Source organism: Staurois parvus, unplaced genomic scaffold (genome assembly GCF_062004578.1).
Source record: "Staurois parvus isolate SC_StPar_1 unplaced genomic scaffold, SC_StPar_1.0 ptg000325l, whole genome shotgun sequence".
Lineage (NCBI taxonomy): Eukaryota > Metazoa > Chordata > Amphibia > Anura > Ranidae > Staurois > Staurois parvus.
Window position 1 is genome coordinate 442,316 of NW_028318121.1, and position 24,742 is coordinate 467,057.

The 24,742-nt window shown below is 44.3% G+C and overlaps 1 pseudogene; it reads right to left on the reverse strand.

The window, feature by feature from the left end:
• Positions 1-12,901: 12,901 nt before the first annotated feature.
• LOC149457336 (U2 spliceosomal RNA) lies at positions 12,902-13,014 on the reverse strand (annotated as a pseudogene).
• Positions 13,015-24,742: the final 11,728 nt, after the last annotated feature.

Below are 24,742 nucleotides of genomic sequence, written 5' to 3' on the forward strand. Positions count from 1 at the left end.
CACCATCTCGGTTCTAGTGGTGATTTGTGATATAGCGCCCTGTTGATCCATCATACTTTGCTCTATTACGTTGTCAGTATTTATGGATTCGGTAATCGAATTTCCATCCCGCATTGCATATGACAATCTTTCCCCTCCCCAGCACGGTCCACCACAGACACCACGGCAATGTCTAATGCAGACCACTCCGCCTGAGCCAACGAAGCAGGATGAAGCGAGACTCGGAGATATCACCAGGGATCGGGGATACAGCGGGACGGGGCTCTGCAGGCGCTCCCACAGCTCCTGCTGTCCAGGCACGCAGGTCCAGTAAGCTATTGGGTGTTCAAGCGGTCACGCTCTGGCAGCATCTAGCTTCCAACGCCTGGAGCTCCTCTCCTCACTGACCCAGAGCTCCATGTTCAGGCCCCTCTCCTTTAGCGGATCATGATGACCCCCAGTTATGGATGGGTCAAAATTTGCTGTATAAGTTCCAAAAGGCAAGCCGTGGACCTGGGCACTCTCTGGTTCCAAACTTTCATATCAAGAGATGGACTGGAAGGTGAACCTACAAAAGAATTATCCTCATAGAGGACAAACCCATTCAAAGTGCAAAAAGAATCCTCATAGTGTAGTAAGATGAATTAAATGTATTGCCTCAAAATGTAGTAAAAAACATACATCAAAACAGAATGTCACCATATAAATGAATGGTAAGTTTCCAACCAACAAGATGGCCGCCACGTTTCGGTGCATGCTGACGTCACATGCTCTGGCTATTCCCTACACGTTTCATCATCAATGACATCAGCAGCAGCGTGACCAGCGTCAGAACGCAGCACATATTTATAGGGAAGAGGGGAACCACCTCCTCCTTCGTTCTCATAAGGCATGCACTGGAACCGGAAGAGAATCATTGGGCACAAGCACCAGGATCACCACAGCATATCCTGCCAATAGCACATTTCCAGAAGCATAAAACAAAAATACTTGGAAACAATACTATACATTATCTTGTTGTAAAACATGTAATCAGCCATTGTATGCCAGAGGGGGAAAAGAAAAAACGGGCAAGACATCGCATTACCGGTCGTGGCGCCATCTTGTGTTCACAAAAGATATGGCAATTGCCCATTTAATAGACATAAAAACGTCAAAATATTTGTGTCATAAATTAAAAATAAATACAGAAGCACCATAAATAAACATCTCCAGTTGACCTTAAAAGGTGTAAATAGTTATAAAGTAACAAGAAACGGCTAACTATTATTGATGAATGATTGACGTCCCATTCAATATTCAGACCATATGGTGTATATGATTGTAAAGTGTAAATCCACCATACTTCCAATGTAGAAATCTCCCGCTTGGTGTAACTGCTCCTCCGATTCTTGGAGAATTTGTCAATACCAATAAACAGAGCTCCCTCGGGGTTTTCTCATGGTGAAGAGCATAATGCTTAGAAACACTATGGTTGGGAAAACCTTTCTTTATATTGGCAATATGCTCTTTTAGCCTAGTCTGTAGTGTCCTAACGGTGCGTCCTATATATTGACACCCACATGGACATTGGATTAAATAAACCACGTTTTTTGTGGTACAGGTGATACAATTATTAATCTTAAATGATTTATTAGTAATCATGGAATGAAAGGTCTCAATGTTTCTATTATTACATGTATTATACTTACAGACTGTACACCTTCTACAGGGGAAATAATCCTTAATCTCATGAAACATAGAAGGTTTCTTAGAAGGAGCTATAACATTAGGGGCTACAAGTAATCTCAATGGAGGTGCCCCTCTAAAGATAACAGGAGGGGCCAAAGGAAGGATGGGACCCAAAATGTTATCATTCCTCAATACTCCCCAATGTTCCTTAAAGATATTTTTAATGTCATAATACTGAGTGGAGTATGTGGTGACAAAGGCAGTTTTAAAGAGGGTTATAAAAATGGAATCATAAATAAAAAAATAGAGATCCTTTTTGGTTCCTATGGCTCCATGTCTACCTGTGACATATTATTTGCCCAAAGTTCATAAGGATCCCACTAACCCTCCGGGTAGGCCCATCATTAGTGGGATCAGCTCAGTGACCTCTAATACTGAGTGGAGTATGTGGTGACAAAAGCAGTTTTAAATGACTCATTTGGGTCTTTTTTCAAACCAGGAATTAATAGCTCTGTTCTATTTTTTGCATCCGCTTCCCTAAATGCTTTTTCTAATGCACAAGAATTGTACCCCTTTTCGAGAAATTGTGATTTTAACCAGTTATCTCTAAGAAACATTGGGGAGTATTGTGGAATGATAACATTTTGGGTCCCATGAAACACAAATGATGCAGCGCTACTACCATAAGAATTCTTCACACATAAATGAATAAGTGAAACAGTGCAAAATAGGTGACACAAATAACAAAAACACACAATATTAAATAGTGCCAAAAAACTCATAAATAATCACGTGTGACAAGTGTCAATACGAGGTCCTAAAAGGACCAAATAACATCATCGGTGCCCCAAGTAATCCAATAGGATCCAATAGTGCTCCAAATCAAACAAGTCACAACAGGACTCAATGTGCTAAAAAACCTCCAACCGGAACTAAAAAACAGTTCCCACCATATAACACAAAACACACGTGCATCCCAATAAACGCATAACCTAAGAACTGATCATGCAAACAAACATGAATAAATATATAAAGTCCCGTGAGGTGTAAAACACCTGACAATATACAAAAACCAGATATAAAGTCCACAACAATTCTTGAAGAAGAAAAAAAAAAATGATAACTGTGCTGATAAATGTGCAGAGATATCCACAAACGGCTGAATTGCCCGCTCACCTCCCTCTTGCGACCCGCACAGGTCATAAGGCCTTCAGGATCACTAACACATGGACCCTAATAGTAGGTCATCCTCCACAGCTCTCCACACTGACCTCCCCTCATGTACAGATTCCAGCACAGGATCACAGGGCAGCAGATCTCCTCTTCAGGCACATAAGGTGGCTGCAGCCACTGGATCCCTCAGGAAATAGAAGTGAATGCTTGCATCGTGTCACACTATTTATTCACCAAACAAAGTATCACATATGGAATACGCTCACATTGTACATCATCTTGTACATCACATGTCAATCAAACCTCAGATCACATGTACTTCATGGGTGTCCATGAAGTACATGTTAAAGAAAAACAATATTTTTTATTTATAAGCTATAAAAAATATATAGTAAACTCAAAGTTGGTTATAAATTTAGGCCAAAATGTATTCTGCTCCATGTTTTTGGTAAAAAAAAATCCCAATAAGTGTATATTGATTGCTTTGTGTGGAAGTTATAGCGTCTACAAACTATGGTATAGATACTGCAATTTACACCATTTTTCTGCTATACAGCGCTGCGCTAGTTTAACGGACAATTGCGCGGTCATGCAATATGGTACATAAATGAAATTTACATTCTTTTTTTCCCCACAAATTGAGCTTTCGTTCGGTGGTATTTGATCGCCTGTGCGGTTTTTATTTTTTGCGCTATAAAAACAAAAGTCTGACAATTTTGAGGGAAAAAAAACAATATTTTGGACTTTTTGCTATAAAACATGTCCAGGAAAAAAAAAAATGCAAAAATCAAATTTAGTCATAAATTTCTGCCAAAATGCATTCTGCGACATGTCTTTGCTAAAAAAAACCCCCAATACGTGTAAATTAATTGGTTTACGTGAAAGTTATACGTTTACAAATGGCGGGAAAGATACTGGAATTTTTAGGTTTTTTTTCTTACTAATAATGGCGGCAATCAGTGACTTATGGCAGCGACCAGCGACTTATGTCGGGACTGCGGGACTGCGGCGGACATTCTGACATTGGGGGGTACTGACTTGGAGTCACTGACATCCCCAAAAACACTAATACAGTGATCAGTGCAAAAAAAAAAACCTGACACTGTACTAATGGCAATGGGGAGGAAGGGGTTAACTTTATTTTGCAGGGAAGGGTTATAGGAGTGAGGGGGAGTGTTTTACTAGGGGGCGGGGTGTGTACTGGACGGGACAAGACTGATCGAGAAAGAGAAACTGTTCTTTCTCGATCAGCTCATCCTCGAGCTGACAGGGAAGTGACAGACAGCACAGCTACTGCAGCTGTGCTCTCTGTCACTGTTTGCCGCCGATTGCCGGGAAACAGCCGCTAAGGAACGGCTGTGACCCGGCGACTCACATCTGCGGCGGTGATCCGCGGGACAAATAGGACGGCGGCACGCCTCGCGCGCGCCACCTATTTGTTTACAAAACACACGTTTTTAAACGTGGTTTTGCCTGCGAGTGCCGCCCTGCCGCCGTATATGTACAGTGGCTGGGAGGCATGCGGTTAAAAATAAATATTAAAATTTAAAAAATGATTTTAGCCAGTATAAAATAATCTCTCTGAGTTATCACCGTGAATAAACATAAGTACACCTTATACCAATAATTATATAAAACTAAATAGGATTGTGGATAAAAAATAATAATAATGGTAATAATAATTGTAAATGAAATAGATTAAGGGTGAAATATTCCAGCTCTGACCTTCAGCTGGGAATGAATAGTCCCATATGCACTGGGATGATACCACATTGTTTATCAGTTGAACAGAAGGATGGATGCCGTATACTCTCCTCTGTAACAGCCTGTGCTGTATAGCTGCAATGGGTAACAATAGACGCTGTACTGGGAGTCACTATGGTAGACCAGATCTCTCCTTCCCCAGCACTCTCCTTAGTCCACTTCTCCTCGCAGGACTCATAATTAGAGAAATTAGTAAAAAAGAATCTCACTGGATTTATGAGATGGATTGTCTGGCCCCTAGGGGTCTAAATAAAGAATTTGACCTTTCATGTTTTCTGAGTGACCATTGAGCGCCATGCAGACAATATATAAATATAGATCCTAAGTTAATATATGGGAAGAAAATGTAAATATATATATATATAATGGACAATGTCACACTAATTCAGAGTGAATTTACCTACAGGTATAATACATGGATATAAGACCATTCTGGGCTGATTATGTCAATTATGGTCATTATAATTTTAAGAACAATAAAGACTCTGTAAAAGTAATATAACATTTTTAGTATGATTCATGAATTAAATAGTGGGCTGAGTACTAATAAAAAGCAAAATATAAGATAGGGCTAGAATATACACTAGTTTGCTTCAACATGCATTTATGGGGAATGTATATCAATAGCATTACATATTTAATTTACTTATTTATTTATATGTGTGATTTTTAATATATTCATGATTTTAATTTGTTATTATTAAAATAATCTTTATAAATTGTTAGGAAATAATTGTAATTTTTGTTTCTAACTAAGTGGAATCATAATATTACTGTTAGCATATTATGGTTACAGTATATATTGTGTTGCTAAATCACTGCTGGATCGAGCTGGGGGTGTGCAATGTACACACTGACAGTCAAGCCGTAGGATGCTGGGTGTCAGGGATGCGGGTGTGACCAGAAGTGTGTGGACTGACACAGGGAAACGCAGGCTTCAGATATGGTATAAATAAGACAATTTATTAAGACTAACAATACAAACATAAACGCAGAGCACCAAACCCCAAGCTAACACAAATACATACAACAAGGTGAAACAAACCCAAACCTAAACTGATATAGATACACACACATATAGAGCACAACGTAGTCAGGCAGGCCGGGTCGATAACTATCTGGCAGGTAGGTACAGGAGGAGCAGGCGGAGAGTAGTCAGGTCACGAGCCGGGTACAGCAACTAACAGACAGGTAGGTACAGGGGGTCAGGCAGAGAATGGTCTGGGTCACAAGCCAGGGATCAAACAGGAGAAGTCAGCAGAGGTCAGGATCAGGCAGGGCCGGCAACAAGTCAGGCAGAAACAGGACCAGGACAAGGAATGCAGGTTACAAGATACAGGGGCCCAGGAAAAACACACATCAAGGCACAGACTGCAGGTCTGGCCATCCCTTAAATACACCACCTGCAATCAGCCCCAGGTGATGGCTAATTGCCAAAGTGAACCTCTGGTTGTTGAGAGCACCTGCTGGCCAGCCCTGGTACTGCAGCCCACAAGGCAGGTGAGTCCCACCACTATTGGCAAGTCCATTCCTGACACTGGGACACAAATTGCAACTATATAACTAATAGTAACATTTAACACCAACAACAGGTGTTCTGCATTAGATTTAGACCCCATAAAGATGGTAGCATTCATTAGGACTACAACAAAATGGCGCCGTAATGATACATAAAGAACTCAGGCAAGGTGATGTGCAAAACTACATCCCCCAGAGGAAGCTATGAGTCCCTGTAGCGTAACGCGTAAGGGAGGGGCAGTGACGTCACCACGCATCTGCATTCAGACACGGCGAGTATTGACAGTGTGCGCAGGCACACCAACAAGGCTGATCTCACCGCTACCCGCGGTTGTGTATATATAAGAAAAGCGCACCTTATTTTTATTACATGTGAGTGTACTACTAGCGCACATTACAATCTTTTACCCCGGATAAGACACTATGTACCTCTTTCTTTTCCTTATGAGTCCTGCGAGGAGAAGTGGACTAAGGAGAGTGCTGGGGAAGGAGAGATCTGGTCTACCATAGTGACTCCCAGTACAGCGTCTATTGTTACCCATTGCAGCTATACAGCACAGGCTGTTACAGAGGAGAGTATACGGCATCCATCCTTCTGTTCAACTGATAAACAATGTGGTATCATCCCAGTGCATATGGGACTATTCATTCCCAGCTGAAGGTCAGAGCTGGAATATTTCACCCTTAATCTATTTCATTTACAATTATTATTACCATTATTATTACTTTTTATCCACAATCCTATTTTGTTTTATATAATTATTGGTATAAGGTGTACTTATGTTTATTCACGGTGATAACTCAGAGAGATTATTTTTAGAGATGAGCGGATTTTTCAAAAATTCGATTCGCCTGATTCGCCGAATTTTCCGAAAAAATTTGATTCGATTCGAATTTATTCACCGCAAATTTTACTTATAAAAAGGGTTTCTAGGCTTCAGAGAGCCTTTATATTAGTGCAGAACACTGTACCTTTAATTTAAATGTCCTTGGAGTCTGCTGGGGAAGAGAAATAATACTGTCAGTCAGTATGACATGCAGATGAGTGCCGTCGATCTTAGAATCACCGCACACTTCACTCATTTGGGCAGTCACGGGGCCGAAGAAGAATGAAAAGAAGAAGAAGAAGAAGAATGAGAAGAAGAAGAATGAAAAGAATGAAAAGAAGAAGAAGAAGAATGAAAAGAATGAAAAGAAGAATGAAAAGAAGAATGAAAATAAGAAGAAGAATGAAAAGAAGAATGAAAAGAAGAAGAATGAAAAGAAGAATGAAAATGAAAAGAAGAATGAAAAGAATGAAAAGAAGAATGAAAAGAATGAAAATAAGAAGAAGAATGAAAAGAAGAATGAAAAGAATGAAAAGAAAAATGAAAATAAGAAGAAGAATGAAAAGAATGAAAATAAGAATGAAAAGAAGAAGAAGAATGAAAAGAAGAATGAAAAGAATGAAAAGAAGAATGAAAAGAAGAATGAAAAGAATGAAAAAAAGAGAGAAAATAAGAAGAATGAAAAGAAGAATGAAAAGAATGAAAAGAAGAATGAAAAGAATGAAAAGAAGAATGAAAATAAGAAGAAGAATGAAAAGAAGAATGAAAAGAATGAAAAGAAGAATGAAAAGAATGAAAAGAAGAATGAAAAGAATGAAAAGAAGAATGAAAATAAGAAGAAGAAGAATGAAAATAAGAATAATTCCAGTAAAGCAAAAAGTGTTTCTGCAGAGTTCCTCTATTTCTGACAGTTCTCTGACAGTTCTTTCACATTTACAGCGATTGAAACATTGTATCTATTTGTTTCCTAATAAAAACATCTGTATCCTAAATGGAAACAAATAGATACAATGTTTCAACCGCTGGAAATGTGAAAGAACTGTCAGACAGCTGTCAGAAATAGCGGAGCTCTCTGCAGGGACATTTTTGTTGGCTGTAGAAGGGATGAAAACGGCCGATCAGGAAAAATTCGATTCGACCATCCGAAGTCGGCAAAAATTCGGATTCGCCGCAAATCGAATTTTTCCTGAAATTCGAAACGAATTCCACTTCGCCTGATTCGATTCGCTCATCTCTAATTATTTTATACTGGCTAAAATCATTTTTTAAATTTTAATATTTATTTTCAAACAATTAATAGAGCGCGGCGCCCAATCTTTCTATTACTAATTTTGCACTGTTTCACTTATTCATTTATGTGTGAAGAATTTTTATGCATCATTTGTGTTTCATTTATATTTTTTGTCTATGGATATATGACTGTATGTAGCAGCTTTACCTTTGTTGGTAGCTATTAGTTTTTAGGTAGGAGCGCAGGAGTTTGTCACATTGATTTTGGGTCCCATCCTTCCGGAGGCCCCTCCTGTTATCTTTAGAGGGGCACCTCCATTGAGATTATTTGTAGCCCCTAATGTTATAGCTCCTCCTAAGAAACCTTCTATGTTTCATGAGATTAAGGGCTATTTCCCCTGTAGAAGGTGTACAGTCTGTAAGTATAATACATGTAATAATAGAAACATTGAGACCTTTCATTCCATGATTACTAATAAATCATTTAAGGTTAATAATTGTATCACCTGTACCACAAAAAACGTGGTTTATTTAATCCAATGTCCATGTGGGTGTCAATATATAGGACGCACCGTTAGGACACTACAGACTAGGCTAAAAGAGCATATTGCCAATATAAAGAAAGGTTTTCCCAACCATAGTGTTTCTAAGCATTATGCTCTTCACCATGAGAAAAACCCCGAGGGAGCTCTGTTTATTGGTATTGACAAATTCTCCAAGAATTGGAGGGGCAGTTACACCAAGCGGGAGATTTCTACATTGGAAGTATGGTGGACTTACACTTTACAATCATATACGCCATATGGTCTCAATATTGAATGGGACGTCAATCATTCATCAATAATAGTTAGCTGTTTCTGGTTACTTTATAACTATTTACACCTTTTGAGGTCGACTGGAGATGTTTATTTATGGTGCTTCTGTATTTATATTTAATTTATGTCAAAAATATTTTGATGTTTTTATGTCTATTAAATTGGCAATTGCTATATCTTTTGTGAACACAAGATGGCCCCACGACCGGTAATGCGATGTCTTGCCCGTTTTTCCTCTTCCCCCTCTGGCATACAATGGCCGATTACATGTTTTACAACAAGATAATGTATAGTATTGTTTCCAAGTATTTTTGTTTTATGCTTCTGGAAATGTGCTATTGGCAGGATATGCTGTGGTGATCCTGGTGCTTGTGTCCAATGATTCTCTTCTGTTTCCGGTGCATGCCGTATTAGAATGAAGGTTGGTGGTTTTTTTAAAGCTCCTAGAAGCTGTTGTTGGCATTTTTCTGCTCCTAGAAGATAAATCGTGTCCTCCTAGGTGTCCATGTACACTGCTTTAGGCCAGTAGCATTTTTTGAGCTTCAGTGTCTAGAAGCAGAAATAAAATAGTTTTTGTAGTTTTTTGGAGCAGTTTTCAAGCAGAAAAAAAAACGCTAAATGCTACTAAAATGATACGAACAGCTTTTTTTTGTTTTTCCTACATGTACTGCAAAAATGCCAATAAAACACTAACGATCCTAACATGCTACTAAAATGCTATTACCTGTGATTTTTATTCAGCTTTGTTTCCAGCGGTTTTTGGCCTAAAAATACTCCAGTGTGCATGGAGCCGTAATGTGTGAGGGTTAGAGCCCCTGTCAGGTTTTATTTTTGTGGCTGAAAGAAGAAATATCATGAAGAGTACAAAACCACAAAGGAGCCTAAGAAACTTTAATTGTTCATCAATTCCAGAGGTTTACCCCCCCTTCCTGACGAGGCCATCCTTTGCTATACAGCGCTGCGTTAATTTAACGGACAATTGCGCGGTCATGGAATGCCGCACCCAAATGAAATTTACATCCTTTTTTTCCCACAAATAGAGCTTTCTTTCGGTGGTATTTGATTGTCTGTGTGTTTTTTATTTTTTGCACTATATACAAAAAAAAGCGACAATTTTGAAAAAAAATAAACAATATTTTTGACTTTTTGCTATAAAACATGTCCAATAAAAAATTTAAAAATCAAATTTCTTCATAAATTTACACCAAAATGTATTTTGCTCCGTGTCTTTGCTAAAAAAAATCCCAATACGTGTAAATTAATTGGTTTACGTGAAAGTTATAGCGTCTACAAATGGCGGGAAAGATACTGGGATGTGTCTTTTATACTAGTAATGGCGACGATCAGCGACTTATAGCGGGACTGCGGCGGACATTCTGACACTGGGGGGGATTGACTTGGTGTCACTGACATCCCCAGTGACACCAATAGAGGGATCAGTGCTAATAAAAAGCACTGACAGTGTACTAATGGCACTGGGCAGGAAGGGATTAACATCTGGGGCCATCAAAGGGTTAACTGTGTGCTGTGTGTGTTACTATGTAGACATGCTGTGCAGAGAGATACAGAGCAGCGTGTTGGTGCTGACAGGGGAGAGATCTGTATTGTTTACACACAGGGTGTCGGCAGGGAGTCTCCATCCGGGATCCGGTGATCAACAGCTGTAGCCGTCAGTGGCGGTGCAGGTAGGGCGGTGCGGGTAGGGCGGTGTTGGTAGGGTTTATGTATGCAAAGTTTTTGTATCCGAAACAGATCCACACAGGAAAGTGTTTTGTACATTTATAACATCCAAGCCCTGAAGAAGTGTTCAGAATCAGGAAACGTGTCGCTTGTTTGTTGTTGTTTTTCAATTATTTGAAGAAGAGTTAAAGTTTTCTTGGACTTATTGCGGTTTGGCGCTCTCCGTGACATCGTTACATTTCTGGATTCGGATTCCCCTGTAAGGGTTCCCCTGTCTGACAAGAGCAGCCTCACCGGTGCTATTGCTCATTGGCTGGACATTCTGCAATATTGCACTAGTGACTATCGGTGTTCCAAGCACCTCTCTGACATTTATTCCGGTTCCTTTTGCTGTCTAAGTCCCTGCTGGGTTTATTTACCCTTCATATTTGTCCCGCTCTTCATTATCCAATAACCTGCATTGTAAAGCTGTCACTAGAAATGGAGGTGAGGGGAAATTTTCCAAGGTGGACATGTGTTCCGGTGACAACTGTCTATGAGGGGAATTGCTCTCATTTTGTAGAACTTTCCTCTCACTTCATGTTGTGTCTTCAAGAAAGGAAGAGAAGGAGAATCTCCCTGACAGGACAACAAAGGGATTGAGTACCTAGAAATCATACATACTGTCAGCCATGGGGGCTCTGAGCCAGTAACTTCACAGAGGTATTGCTGTTCTACAACCTGCAAATGGTGGTCATCTCACCAGTTCCTGACCCATCCCTGCACCATATATCAGGAGACCCATGGGTGTAGGACCTGGTCCCTGATACTTCCATAATGTTCTAAAGATCTTGCTATATCTTCCTTCAGCCGAATGCTGTGATGAAGACGTGAGAGCTCTGGAAATCTGAACCCATCAATTCTTCTGAGCTATAGATAGCCAATGGGGGAAGAACGTCACCAGCACACCGAGGATCTCCAGTTATGGGTCCAAAGCGTTAATAAGCAATCACATAGTTACAGCAAGTGTGACGTTTCGGAGTCTCGAAGGACCCCTTCATCAGGCATGTGACTATAGATAGCCAATGGTCACAAGTCATTTAGAGGATTGCTTGCTGTTATTGGACCCAATTCTTAACTGTATTGAATGGCATCAGGGCCACCGACAGGAGGGCAGAGGCAGTACTCGCACCATTGGGTCAGCAGAAGACTCTTCCCTTCCCATCCCCCTTTCTTGGTTGGTAGCTCTCTGCTAAGTGCAACATGGCCACCAGTCATGTGAGTTCTAATGAAATATGGTGGTAATATGAGCAGAAGATTCCTCGGGATGGAGAGTGAGGAGGAGCAGAACATGACAGCCATGCTGTGTATGGGCTTCTCTAAGCTGGCTGCCATCCGCACAGGGCCATTTTAAAAAATTTTTATAAGTCCCGCGGTGTAATAAACATACTCACAAAACCAGCACCCAGTGCAAAAAAAAGTGAGCACTCAAAAAGCGCACAGGGTGTTCGTCTGGCCCTCCTCCAAAAAGAAAGGGCCCTAGCCCTGATCCCCCGATGCGCAAGTCTCCTGACAGGAACTGAGGCACTCACTAGGTCCACCCGACCAAAACCAGGGGGACCCCTTTCTTCAGGAGGCCTGCTGAAGCAAGGCCACTCTGAATACTAAGTGGGGCTCCCCCCGAAGGGAGACCCCATGAGAGGAAAAGACCCTGACCAAAGGACCACATGTCCACCCCCCATGACTTTCAGGGCAGGATCAAGGACCTAAAGCCTAGAAATTGGATGTGCAAAAAGTGCGTAGGTGCTGTGCAAAAAGTGCAAGTGACAAACAAAAATTAAAAAAAGGGAGGGGAAAGGTGGAAAAGTGCTTGGTGCCATAGTGCAGTACTATGGTGGGCTGTTTGGCCAGAAAAAAAAAATTCCTCTGATCCTGACCAAAAGGCCCGGCCCTAGAGGCAAGTGCGAAAAAAAAAAAAGTGTGACTGGTGTAGTGACCAAGGTGCCTAAAACCCAAAATAAGCTCCCTCACCTTGAGAATTTCACCCCCCCTGGACTGCCACTCCAGGGGCACACACACCACGGGCTTCTTTCTCAGCCCGGCCCTCGGCCAGACCAGTGCAGTCCCATCCCTACCAGAAAGGCATCAGAACTTAGAAAGCTTAGGGAGAGCCTTGCCTACACCCGGGGACCAGCCTGGTGTACCAGGCCAGAATCAACCCGGGAGGAAAAGGCTCCCCCACCACTCTCACCATTCCCACCTAAGAAGAGGTACTAACCAGCACCCCCCACCCAACAGGAGGCACCGGCATCCCCTCCCCCGAAAACTGATAAGAACAGATACTACACTTGATCTTAGCCAAAAGGCCGAGAGGTCATCCACACGGGGCCATGCCGTGCCAACAAAGACATAATGAAATTTCCCTGAATGAAATGATGATGTGTAATAAAGAGGCGGAGCTTGTCTTTCCAGGACCAATCACGGTGAGATGTCACTGAGTGTGGGATAACAGATGTTGTGATTGCGGTTTATCACTGACAGTGATCAGTAGAACTGGACCTTGCTGTTCCCTTCACACACAAGTGGTATCTGTACAATGTAACAATGTGTCCGCTCCGCATTCTTCTCACTGAAAGCAACATTTCTCATTACATAGAAGAACTTCCTCCTCCAATGTGTCCGACCTTCCTTCATATATGTGTGTATTGTGTGTGTGATCCCAACATAGGGAGCAACTCAGCATTCCCAGCACTGCAGAGGATGAGAGGAGAGTGATAGAGGAAGGAGCCGAGTCCTCCAGCAGAGCAGAGGATGAGAGGAGAGTGATAGAGGAAGGAGAGGAGTCCTCCAGCAGTGCAGAGGATGAGAGGAGAGTGATAGAGGAAGGAGCCGAGTCCTCCAGCAGTGCAGAGTATGAGAGGAGAGGAGTTATAGAGGAAGGAGCGGAGTCCTCCAGCAGTGCAGAGGATGAGAGGAGAGTGATAGAGGAAGGAGAGGAGTCCTCCAGCAGTGCAGAGGATGAGAGGAGAGTGATAGAGGAAGGAGCCGAGTCCTCCAGCAGTGCAGAGGATGAGAGGAGAGTGATAGAGGAAGCAGCCGAGTCCTCCAGCAGCGCAGAGTATTTCAGGAGAGGAGAGTGATAGAGGAAGGAGAGGAGTCCTCCAGCAGCGCAGAGTATTTCAGGAGAGGAGAGTTATAGAGGAAGGAGCGGAGTCCTCCAGCAGTGCAGAGGATGAGAGGAGAGTTATAGAGGAAGGAGCGGAGTCCTCCAGCAGTGCAGAGGATGAGAGGAGAGGAGAGTTATAGAGGAAGGAGCCGAGTCCTCCAGCAGTGCAGAGTATTTCAGGAGAGTTATAGAGGAAGGAGCTGAGTCATCCAGCAGTGCAGAGTATTTCAGGAGAGGAGAGTTATAGAGGAAGGAGCGGAGTCCTCTAGCAGTGCAGAGGATGAGAGGAGAGTGATAGAGGAAGGAGCGGAGTCATCCAGCAGTGCAGAGTATTTCAGGAGAGGAGAGTTATAGAGGAAGGAGCGGAGTCCTCCAGCAGAGCAGAGTATTTCAGGAGAGGAGTTATAGAGGAAGGAGCGGAGTCATCCAGCAGTGCAGAGTATTTCAGGAGAGGAGAGTTATAGAAGAAGGAGCCGAGTCCTCCAGCAGTGCAGAGTATTTCAGGAGGAGAGTTATAGAGGAAGGAGCGGAGTCCTCCAGCAGCGCAGAGTATTTCAGGAGAGGAGTTATAGAGGAAGGAGCGGAGTCCTCCAGCAGTGCAGAGTATTTCAGGAGAGGAGAGTTATAGAGGAAGGAGCGGAGTCCTCCAGCAGAGCAGAGTATTTCAGGAGAGGAGTTATAGAGGAAGGAGCGGAGTCCTCCAGCAGCGCAGAGTATTTCAGGAGAGGAGAGTTATAGAGGAAGGAGCGGAGTCCTCCAGCAGAGCAGAGTATTTCAGGAGAGGAGAGTTATAGAGGAAGGGGCGGAGTCCTCCAGCAGCGCAGAGTATTTCAGGAAAGGAGAGTTATAGAGGAAGGAGCCGAGTCCTCCAGCAGCGCAGAGTATTTCAGGAGAGGAGAGTTATAGATGAAGGAGCGGAGTCCTCCAGCAGCGCAGAGTATTTCAGGAGAGGAGAGTTATGGAGGAAGGAGCGGAGTCCTCCAGCAGTGCAGAGTATTTCAGGAGGAGAGTTATAGAGGAAGGAGCGGAGTCCTCCAGCAGCGCAGAGTATTTCAGGAGAGGAGTTATAGAGGAAGGAGCGGAGTCCTCCAGCAGTGCAGAGTATTTCAGGAGAGGAGAGTTATGGAGGAAGGAGCGGAGTCCTCCAGCAGCGCAGAGTATTTCAGGAGAGGAGTTATAGAGGAAGGAGCGGAGTCCTCCAGCAGCGCAGAGTATTTCAGGAAAGGAGAGTTATAGAGGAAGGAGCCGAGTCCTCCAGCAGCGCAGAGTATTTCAGGAGAGGAGAGTCATAGAGGAAGGAGCGGAGTCCTCCAGCAGCGCAGAGTATTTCAGGAAAGGAGAGTTATAGAGGAAGGAGCGGAGTCCTCCAGCAGCGCAGAGTATTTCAGGAGAGGAGAGTTATAGAGGAAGGAGTGGAGTCCTCCAGCAGCGCAGAGTATTTCAGGAGAGGAGAGTTATAGAGGAAGGAGAGGAGTCCTGCAGCAGAGCAGAGTATTTCAGGAGAGGAGTTATAGAGGAAGGAGCGGAGTCCTCCAGCAGAGCAGAGTATTTCAGGAGAGGAGAGTTATAGAGGAAGGAGCGGAGTCCTCCAGCAGTGCAGAGTATTTCAGGAGAGGAGAGTTATAGAGGAAGGAGCGGAGTCCTCCAGCAGAGCAGAGTATTTCAGGAGAGGAGTTATAGAGGAAGGAGAGGAGTCCTCCAGCAGAGCAGAGTATTTCAGGAGAGGAGAGTTATAGAGGAAGGAGCGGAGTCCTCCAGCAGCGCAGAGTATTTCAGGAGAGGAGAGTCATAGAGGAAGGAGCAGAGTCCTCCAGCAGCGCAGAGTATTTCAGGAGAGGAGAGTCATAGAGGAAGGAGCGGAGTCCTCCAGCAGTGCAGAGGATGAGAGGAGAGTGATAGAGAAAGGAGCCGAGTCCTCCAGCAGTGCAGAGTATTTCAGGAGAGGAGAGTTATAGAGGAAGGAGCGGAGTCCTCCGGCAGTGCAGAGTATTTCAGGAGAGGAGTTATAGAGGAAGGAGCGGAGTCCTCCAGCAGAGCAGAGTATTTCAGGAGAGGAGAGTTATAGAGGAAGGAGCGGAGTCCTCCAGCAGTGCAGAGTATTTCAGGAGAGGAGAGTTATAGAGGAAGGAGCGGAGTCCTCCAGCAGAGCAGAGTATTTCAGGAGAGGAGTTATAGAGGAAGGAGAGGAGTCCTCCAGCAGAGCAGAGTATTTCAGGAGAGGAGAGTTATAGAGGAAGGAGCGGAGTCCTCCAGCAGCGCAGAGTATTTCAGGAGAGGAGAGTCATAGAGGAAGGAGCAGAGTCCTCCAGCAGCGCAGAGTATTTCAGGAAAGGAGAGTTATAGAGGAAGGAGCGGAGTCCTCCAGCAGCGCAGAGTATTTCAGGAGAGGAGAGTTATAGAGGAAGGAGAGGAGTCCTCCAGCAGAGCAGAGTATTTCAGGAGAGGAGAGTTATAGAGGAAGGAGCCGAGTCTTCCAGCAGCGCAGAGTATTTCAGGAGAGGAGAGTTATAGAGGAAGGAGCCGAGTCTTCCAGCAGCGCAGAGTATTTCAGGAGAGGAGTTATAGAGGAAGGAGCGGAGTCCTCCAGCAGAGCAGAGTATTTCAGGAGAGGAGAGTCATAGAGGAAGGAGCGGAGTCCTCCAGCAGCGCAGAGTATTTCAGGAGAGGAGAGTTATAGAGGAAGGAGCTGAGTCCTCCGGCAGTGCAGAGTATTTCAGGAGAGGAGTTATAGAGGAAGGAGCGGAGTCCTCCAGCAGTGCAGAGTATTTCAGGAGAGGAGTTATAGAGGAAGGAGCGGAGTCCTCCAGCAGTGCAGAGTATTTCAGGAGAGGAGAGTTATAGAGGAAGGAGCGGAGTCCTCCAGCAGTGCAGAGTATTTCAGGAGAGGAGAGTTATATAGGAAGGAGCGGAGTCCTCCAGCAGCGCAGAGTATTTCAGGAGAGGAGTTATAGAGGAAGGAGCGGAGTCCTCCAGCAGTGCAGAGTATTTCAGGAGAGGAGAATTATAGAGGAAGGAGCCGAGTCCTCTAGCAGCGCAGAGGATGAGAGGAGAGTTATAGAGGAAGGAGCGGAGTCCTCCAGCAGCGCAGAGTATTTCAGGAGAGGAGTTATAGAGGAAGGAGCGGAGTCCTCCAGCAGAGCAGAGTATTTCAGGAGAGGAGTTATAGAGGAAGGAGCGGAGTCCTCCAGCAGTGCAGAGTATTTCAGGAGAGGAGTTATAGAGGAAGGAGCCGAGTCCTCCAGCAGAGCAGAGTATTTCAGGAGAGGAGAGTTATAGAGGAAGGAGCGGAGTCCTCCAGCAGTGCAGAGGATTTCAGGAGAGGAGAGTTATAGAGGAAGGAGCGGAGTCCTCCAGCAGTGCAGAGGATTTCAGGAGAGGAGAGTTATAGATGAACCAGCAGTTGACCTCTTCTCTTGAATGATGTATGGCAGCTCTGAAACAGTCACATTTATAATGTGAGTGGTGAGTGGTGTCTCCATAGCTGAGGCCGGGTCGGTGAGAATCTGGTTTAGCAAGTTGTAGTTCAAACAAAAGATTGTTTAGTTTTCAGATATCTCAGGAACGTCTTGCAATCTTTCTAACACAGCGGCCATTCACTAAAGCAGATCGCATGCTCTGTTTAGGTGATCTGACACATTTTTCACAATTGTCGCATGTGATGTTGAACATGTCAATTCACGATCCCTTTATGAGGGATTTACCTCAAAAAACAAAAACACTCGGCAAATACCGCAAAAACAGCGCTAACATCAATTCACTAAAGGAAATAAATGCATGTGGTAAATAAGTAGAGGTCCAGGCGTGAGATAGTTAAGGAATGTATTTGATTTTAGCTGGTTGTTAAGGAGCCAGTAAATATGGTTTCTAAGGAGCTGGCGGCCGCCACTTCCTTGACAACCATGACTCATCTCCACTCCTCCCCCATGAGAGCAGAATCTAAACAAAAGAATTGCCGACATTATTTTTTTTTTCTTTTTATAACAGTGTGGGGCCCCCCCAATCTATACTAGGCCCTTCGGTTCTGGTATGGAGTTTGAGGGAAAGCCTACTCCAAAATGAAAAAAAAAATGGTGTGGGGTCCCCCAAAATCCATAACAGACCCTTAATCGAGCATAATTTTAAACACTCCACAGCGCAAATTAATTATATATAAAAAATTAAAATACTATAAATAAAAAGTCCCAAAAAAATATATATAAAGTCCACAATAAAATAAATTGTGCTCAATCCCCCAAAAAAGTGCTCCAAAATTCTTCAAACAAATGTGCTCCCCCCATCCGTGATAAATGCTCCTCCCCCCTCACCGGATGGAATGGACTCTTTGCTGGTATGGCCATAGAGTCAAACAAACGTAATGTGACCGGGCGTGTCCTCCCAGATCACTCTGTACTCAATATCCTCCAGAAACGACTCCCATGATTGGACGACAATGGAAAACAAAACACAACAAATAGTGCAATACTGTAAAAAGCTTTAATTATTTAAAAAGTCTGCCTTCTGTGCACTCACATGTTTAATATAGTATTCAGGCTTTCATAATAGGCACAAAGGATCATATTATCAGGCTAATTCATTTGTAGAAGAGGACTGGCAAAGATAAATTGAAATCCCTTTCCAAAAAAAAAAATACAAAAAAAAAAATGTGAAATAAAAAAAGTATTTTTTTGTATCTGTGGGAAACTTCATTCATAATTGGAATATTGAACCCCTTTATGCAGCCTCAGTGACGGGGACCATGTAATTGGTCGCTGTACAACCCACCCTTCTACTCTTTCTCCGCTTACACTGAATCCTTTTCTCCTTGCTAGAAGAGAAGATTGTAAACAAAAAAGGTATACAATAAATATATAGATGAATACAATAAAGATGAAATAGTTAGATCGGGGTTTGATCGAGGTTCATATCAGGTTCAGGATCAAAGTTCAGGATCAGGGTCAGTTTTTTTTAGGTAGGATTAAAGAACAAAATGTTCCCTATTGTTTCTGGGCCCTACTATGGGTACAAACAACAAATCATATCCACATACTGTATGTGGTATTACTACAATCATCGGGGGAGGGGAATGTGTTTTGGGTTGTTCTTTGGTGGTGGGCCATGGTAATTGCAAGTAATACATTTCAAAAACCATATTTACTATTTTGGGCCAGTTTTCCTTTGCTAAAAAAAAAAAATCAGGAGAGGATGAATTTGTCCTTAAAAACAGGTTATAATTCACTTGGATACACAAGTAGATGTGATGATTTGTACAGTTTTACAAACAAATGCCAAAGCTGCAAAACTGCATTGATGCGTAAAGATATGTTTTACCGTCCCCCATGAAGGGGTTACATAGTTACATGGTTTGTAAGGTTCCATAAAGATACCGGCCCTTCCAGTCCAACCTGTGTGTGTTTATGTCATGACCCCTTTCCATATTCCTGTATATTGCATTCACCAAGAAACACACCTAAAAATGTTCAGAATGTATCTACACTCCCGGCTTACACCACCGACTCTGGCAGGGAGTTCCATATCCTTACCACTTTAACTGTAAAGAAATCAGGGCCACTGTTAGAAATCATTGGGGCCCCTACAGCCTACCTAATGGGGTCCCCTGGTGTGGGGGAGAGAGGAGGTGATTAAGGGGAGGAAGGTAAGGGGGGGGGGTGAGAGAAAGATGGGGGGAGAGGAGGGGAAGAGAGAGAGGAGGTTGAGAGAGAGAGAGAGAGAGAGAGAGGGGGGGAGCGAGAAAGAGAGAGAGAGGAGGTGAGAGAGGGAGATTGGGGGAAGGTGAGAGAAGGAGGGGTGGAGAAAGAGAAAGGGGGTGAGAAACATGGGGGTGAGAGACAGAAAGTGTGGGGGATGAGAGAGAGAGGGGGAGTGGGGGTGTCAGGAATGGACTTGCCAGTAATGGTGGGACTCACCTGCCTTGTGGGCTGCAGTACCAGGGCTGGCCAGCGGGTGCTCTCAGCAATCAGAGACTCAACCCTGTAGTCAGCCAAACACCTGAAGCTGATTATGCAGATGTATTTAAGGGATGGCCAGACCTGCAGTCTGTGCCTTGGTGTGTGCTTTTCTATGGGCCCCTGTTCCTGTTCCTAAAGATCCATTATCTCCTGCGCTCAAGGACTCAGATCAAACAGGCGTTAGTGACAAGCAGCGTGTTGTGTATTCATCCACTGGTGATCAGAGGTTGTGCAGCTCTATCATGAAGCTGGGGAAGCTTAGTACAACTGTAGAGGAAGATGAAAGAAAGAGCGCACAAACCTTGCGCATTACCTCAATAAATCGTGACTAATTTTATTAATAAGGAAATATACTCACAAAGTGATGGTATAACAGGCATAAGTAACCATAATCCAAACAGGGTTACAGGTAAATCAAAAAGGGGGGGGGGGGGTGAAGGCTAACGTGATTCGAAGGGTGCTCCCTTCTTCATCAGAGCTGGGTTTGGCAGATAGAGACTTCAGTATGGCAGAATTCCCATGGCAAGGAGATATTCAGCCACTGAGTGTCAGTATTACAGCAGTTCCTGACACTTTTTGATTTACCTGTAACCCTGTGTGGATTATGGTTACTGATGCCTGTTATACAATCATTTTGTGAGTATATTTCCTTATTAATAAAATTAGTCACTATTTATTGAGGTAATGCGCAAGGTTTGTGCGCTCTTTCTTTCCTGTTCCTGTTCCTGTCTGACTGATTCGTTGCTGACCCTGCCTGATCCGGACCTCTGCTGACTTCTCCTGTTTGATCCCTGGCTTGTGACCCCGACCATTCTTTGCCTGACCCCCTGTACCTACCTGCCCGTTAGTTGCTGTACCCGGCTCATGACCTGACTACTCTCTGCCTGCTCCTCCTGTTCCTACCTGCCCGTTTGTTATTGACCCGGCCTGCCTGATGACGCTTGCATTGTATGTATTGTTATCTGTGAGTGGTTTGGTTCGTTTGCACTGTGTTATGTTTTAGTTTTGCACTGCGTTTATGTATTGTTAGTGTTAATAAATTATATTGTTTATAACATATCTGAAGCCTGCGTTTCCCTGCGTCAGTTCACATACCTCTGGTCATACCCTGGAGCCCTGACAGGGGGGAGGAGGTTAGAGAGAGGGGATGAAAAAGAAAGAGGAGGGTGGCAGGAGAGAGGGGGGTTAGAGATCAGGGTGAAAGAACAAGAGGGGTGGGGAAAGTGAGAGAAAGAGGGTTTGAGGGGGTGAGAGAAAGAAGGGGGTGAGAGAGAAAGAGAGAGGGGGAAAGAACGAGGGGAGGGGGCAGGAAGTGAGAGAGGAGAGTGGTGGGAAAGAGAGAAGTTAGAGAAAAAAAGGGTGGGGGATGAAAGAGAGAGAGAGAGGAAGAGAGGGGGAGAGGTATGAGATGAAGAGAGAAGGGGTGAGGTGAGACAAGGGGTGAAAGAGAGAAAGAGGGGCAATAAAGAGGAGTGAGAGGAAGGGTGAGAGGGGAAGTGAAAGAAAGAAGAGGTGAGAGAGAGAGGGAAGTGAGAGAGGGGAGGAGGTGAGGGGGTGAGAGCAAGAGGGAGGTGGGAGGTGAGAGAGAGAGAGAGAGAGAGGGGGGTGAGAGAGGGGGTGGGAAAGGGGGAGCTGAGAGAGAGGAGGAGTTGAGGGGGTGAGTGGGGGGGGGCAGTATGTCTGCTACTCACAATTCTGTCCCTAGGCTGCTATATTGTAGTCTCAGGCAGCCAGGATCTAGAGCTGCTGCTGTGTGCTGCATATTACAATCTGCCGCCTTCATAGCCCCTTTCAGAAGAGTGTGTGAAGATCATCCTCCATCCACACACAGGATCATCTCTGGATCTTCCCAGCCGGGGACACAGCAGAATGAATTGGAGATCCTGGCAGCCGGTGAGTGGCCGGGCTGCAGAGTAAGGGCGGGGCTTGTCATGCATGGCTCTCCCGGAGGGGGTGTTCTGTGGCCAGACACCGGGCTCTCCACTGTCTCCATTCTGTCATCATGTAAGGGGATGTGTGTCTGTGGGGAGGATGGGGGGACCAATCACATGTCACCAATCCATGACACGGGACTAATAGGAAATTGGACTGCTGAGGAGAGCACCGCAAACAGAGACCGCTCTGCAGGCAAGTTTGATGGAGTTTGATCGGTGCGCCACAACAAGTAGAGGTGCAGTAATGGAGCCTCTCATGGGACCCTCTACTGGCCCTGGGCCCTCAGGCAGTCTGGAATGGTCAGTCCACCTCTGTATGGAACATGTCATTGAAACTTGAATCTGCCGGCTGGCCAGGCCCCCCTGTTAAGTGATGGCCCGGTGGTACCCCCTTAGCAGCGCTTCTTATCCAACTTCATTGCTGGGCCCTGTGAGTTCTATAGAGACCTGAGATTAAACAGAGAAGAACACGGGGCGATGGGGTTATAGAACAACATTTTACAATGGAGAAACAACAAAGTGGTGTCATAGCTGTAGTGATGCACATTAGGCGTGATGGTGCTGTACATGAGAACATTCAAAGAATGGGGGATGTGGGTGTGGCCTGCAGCTGAATGGGAGGGGCGCACATGAAACTGGCTCTGCAGAGCAGGGAGAGGACCGTGCACATAGCGGGGTACAGACCACCCTCTACAGCAAGTCTACCCCACACATACTGTAGTGCAGCAGGTCGGGAACATGTCCAGGAAATGCAAGGAGCGGGAGAGACTGAGGAGGAGGACAGACTTCTTCCTCCCTCTGCTATGTCCCTTCAGCCAAGATGGTGCTGGCTCCTCCCACTGCCCCCCCCCCCCCCCGGCTCCTGCATCTCAGCCTTCCTCACATCTTCCAGCAAAACTGTCCAGCTGCTGAGCAGGCTCAGTCACACTTCAAGGCTGCCCTGGCCCCATGCTAAGCCTCCTGCTTGGGGATTGGACAAAGTTCTTTAAGTGTGCAGGTCAGCCACTCCTCACCCCCACCCACTTCTTCTAGGGGGAGATATAAGGGAACTGACCTGCAAAGCCCTCAACCCTAACCTAAACATGACCCCAGTAACTCATGCCCAGGCTGCTACTCAGCCCTCCTATCCTCCTAAACCTAGTCTAGCTCCCCCTAGCTAAACTTGAGAGATGCTACATCAATAGAACTTTCTGCTTCATTAGCCAACATTACCCAACCTTGGTTGGAGTCCAACAGGCTCAAGTCTACTGCCAATGGATGGATCCCTCCTTGGTATTAGGGATCAGTGGGTGAAACATACTCACTGTGATTATCATCATCCTCCTGACCCTTGTGACAATGTCCACCATTGGGCTCTCCCAGATGGACATCGGAGGATGGACATGACAGCACCTAGACTGCTGACTGGGCCAGTGAGGTCAGACACGTCATATCTACATGAAAGAGGCTGAGCTGAGTGGAATAAGACCTCAATGGGGCCACATTACATCTACTGAGGGCCACACCGACCTCATTCCAGAAGATAAGAGCACGTTGGCACTCTCATCTCTGTCCCCAGACCAGCTAGTGCTGGGCTGTCTTATCGGAAAGCCCAGAATTCTCTGTAACACGGTGTCATGGAGGAGCCGGGATTAAATGCTGATTTATAAAATGAATATTTCATACAATAAGTAATAAGAAAAGTGACAGAAAAGATCAATTTATTCATTTATAAATCTTCCAGAAAATGAATAAAACCAACAAAAGACATTGTAGATTATCATTCAGCATTTTGTATTCGGGGAAAATGAAAACAAACGATGCAAGAAGAATGTCCCCGGCTGTGACATAAATGACACCTGTACTGAGGGGAATATGGAGGGGCCATTGCTGGATGTCTTCTGAAAATGCTCTTCTCCTGGCTGTCTGTGGACTCAGTATTCGGGGACACTGACCTGGAACAATCATGCCGATCAGGAAATCAGAGTTAAGTCAGAACTCCGAGTCTGAATACTTCTTCCAGGTGGTCTGACATAGAAAGTACAGAAGGCGTTGGATCAGAATGACAGCCAGGGAACTAGTATTCTTTAGAAGTAGTTAGCAATGGCTGCCACCATACTTCCTCCATGCAGATTCCTAGAATAGAACTCTGTAGGATGCAGACAGGTTAGTGTGTGATGATATATTAGCAGTATGTGTCTCCTTTTTATGTCCTGTACATCCTGGGGAAGGTGGGAGCTCTATGCTGCTCTGTACAGACACACACCGGGTTATGCCGGTCCTCTTCCTCTGCCCCCCAACCTGCTCTATGGTCACCCTTCCCCCCTCTGCAGAAAAGGCCATCAGTGTACGGATATCAGTGTTATATACAGGGATAGTCAGTGTACGGATATCAGTGTTATATATAGGGAATAGTCAGTGTACGGATATCAGTGTTATATACAGGGAATAGTCAGTGTACGGATATCAGTGTTATATATAGGGAATAGTCAGTGTACAGATATCAGTGTTATATATACAGGGAATAGTCAGTGTACAGATATCAGTGTTATATACAGGGAATATTCAGTGTACGGATATCAGTGTTATATACAGGGAATAGTCAGCGTACAGATATCAGTGTTATATACAGGGAATAGTCAGTGTACAGATATCAGTGTTATATACAGGGAATAGTCAGTGTACGGATATCAGTGTAATATATAGGGGACAGTCAGTGTACAGATATAACACTGATATCCGTTCACTGACTATTCCCTGTATATAACACTGATATCCGTACACTGACTATTCCCTGTATATAACACTGATATCTGTACACTGACTATTCCCTGTATATAACACTGATATCTGTACACTGACTATTCCCTGTATATAACACTGATATCCGTACACTGACTATTCCCTGTATATATAACACTGATATCCGTACACTGACTATTCCCTATATATAACACTGATATCCGTACACTGACTATTCCCTGTATATAACACTGATATCCGTACACTGACTATTCCCTATATATAACACTGATATCTGTACACTGACTATTCCCTATATATAACACTGATATCTGTACAC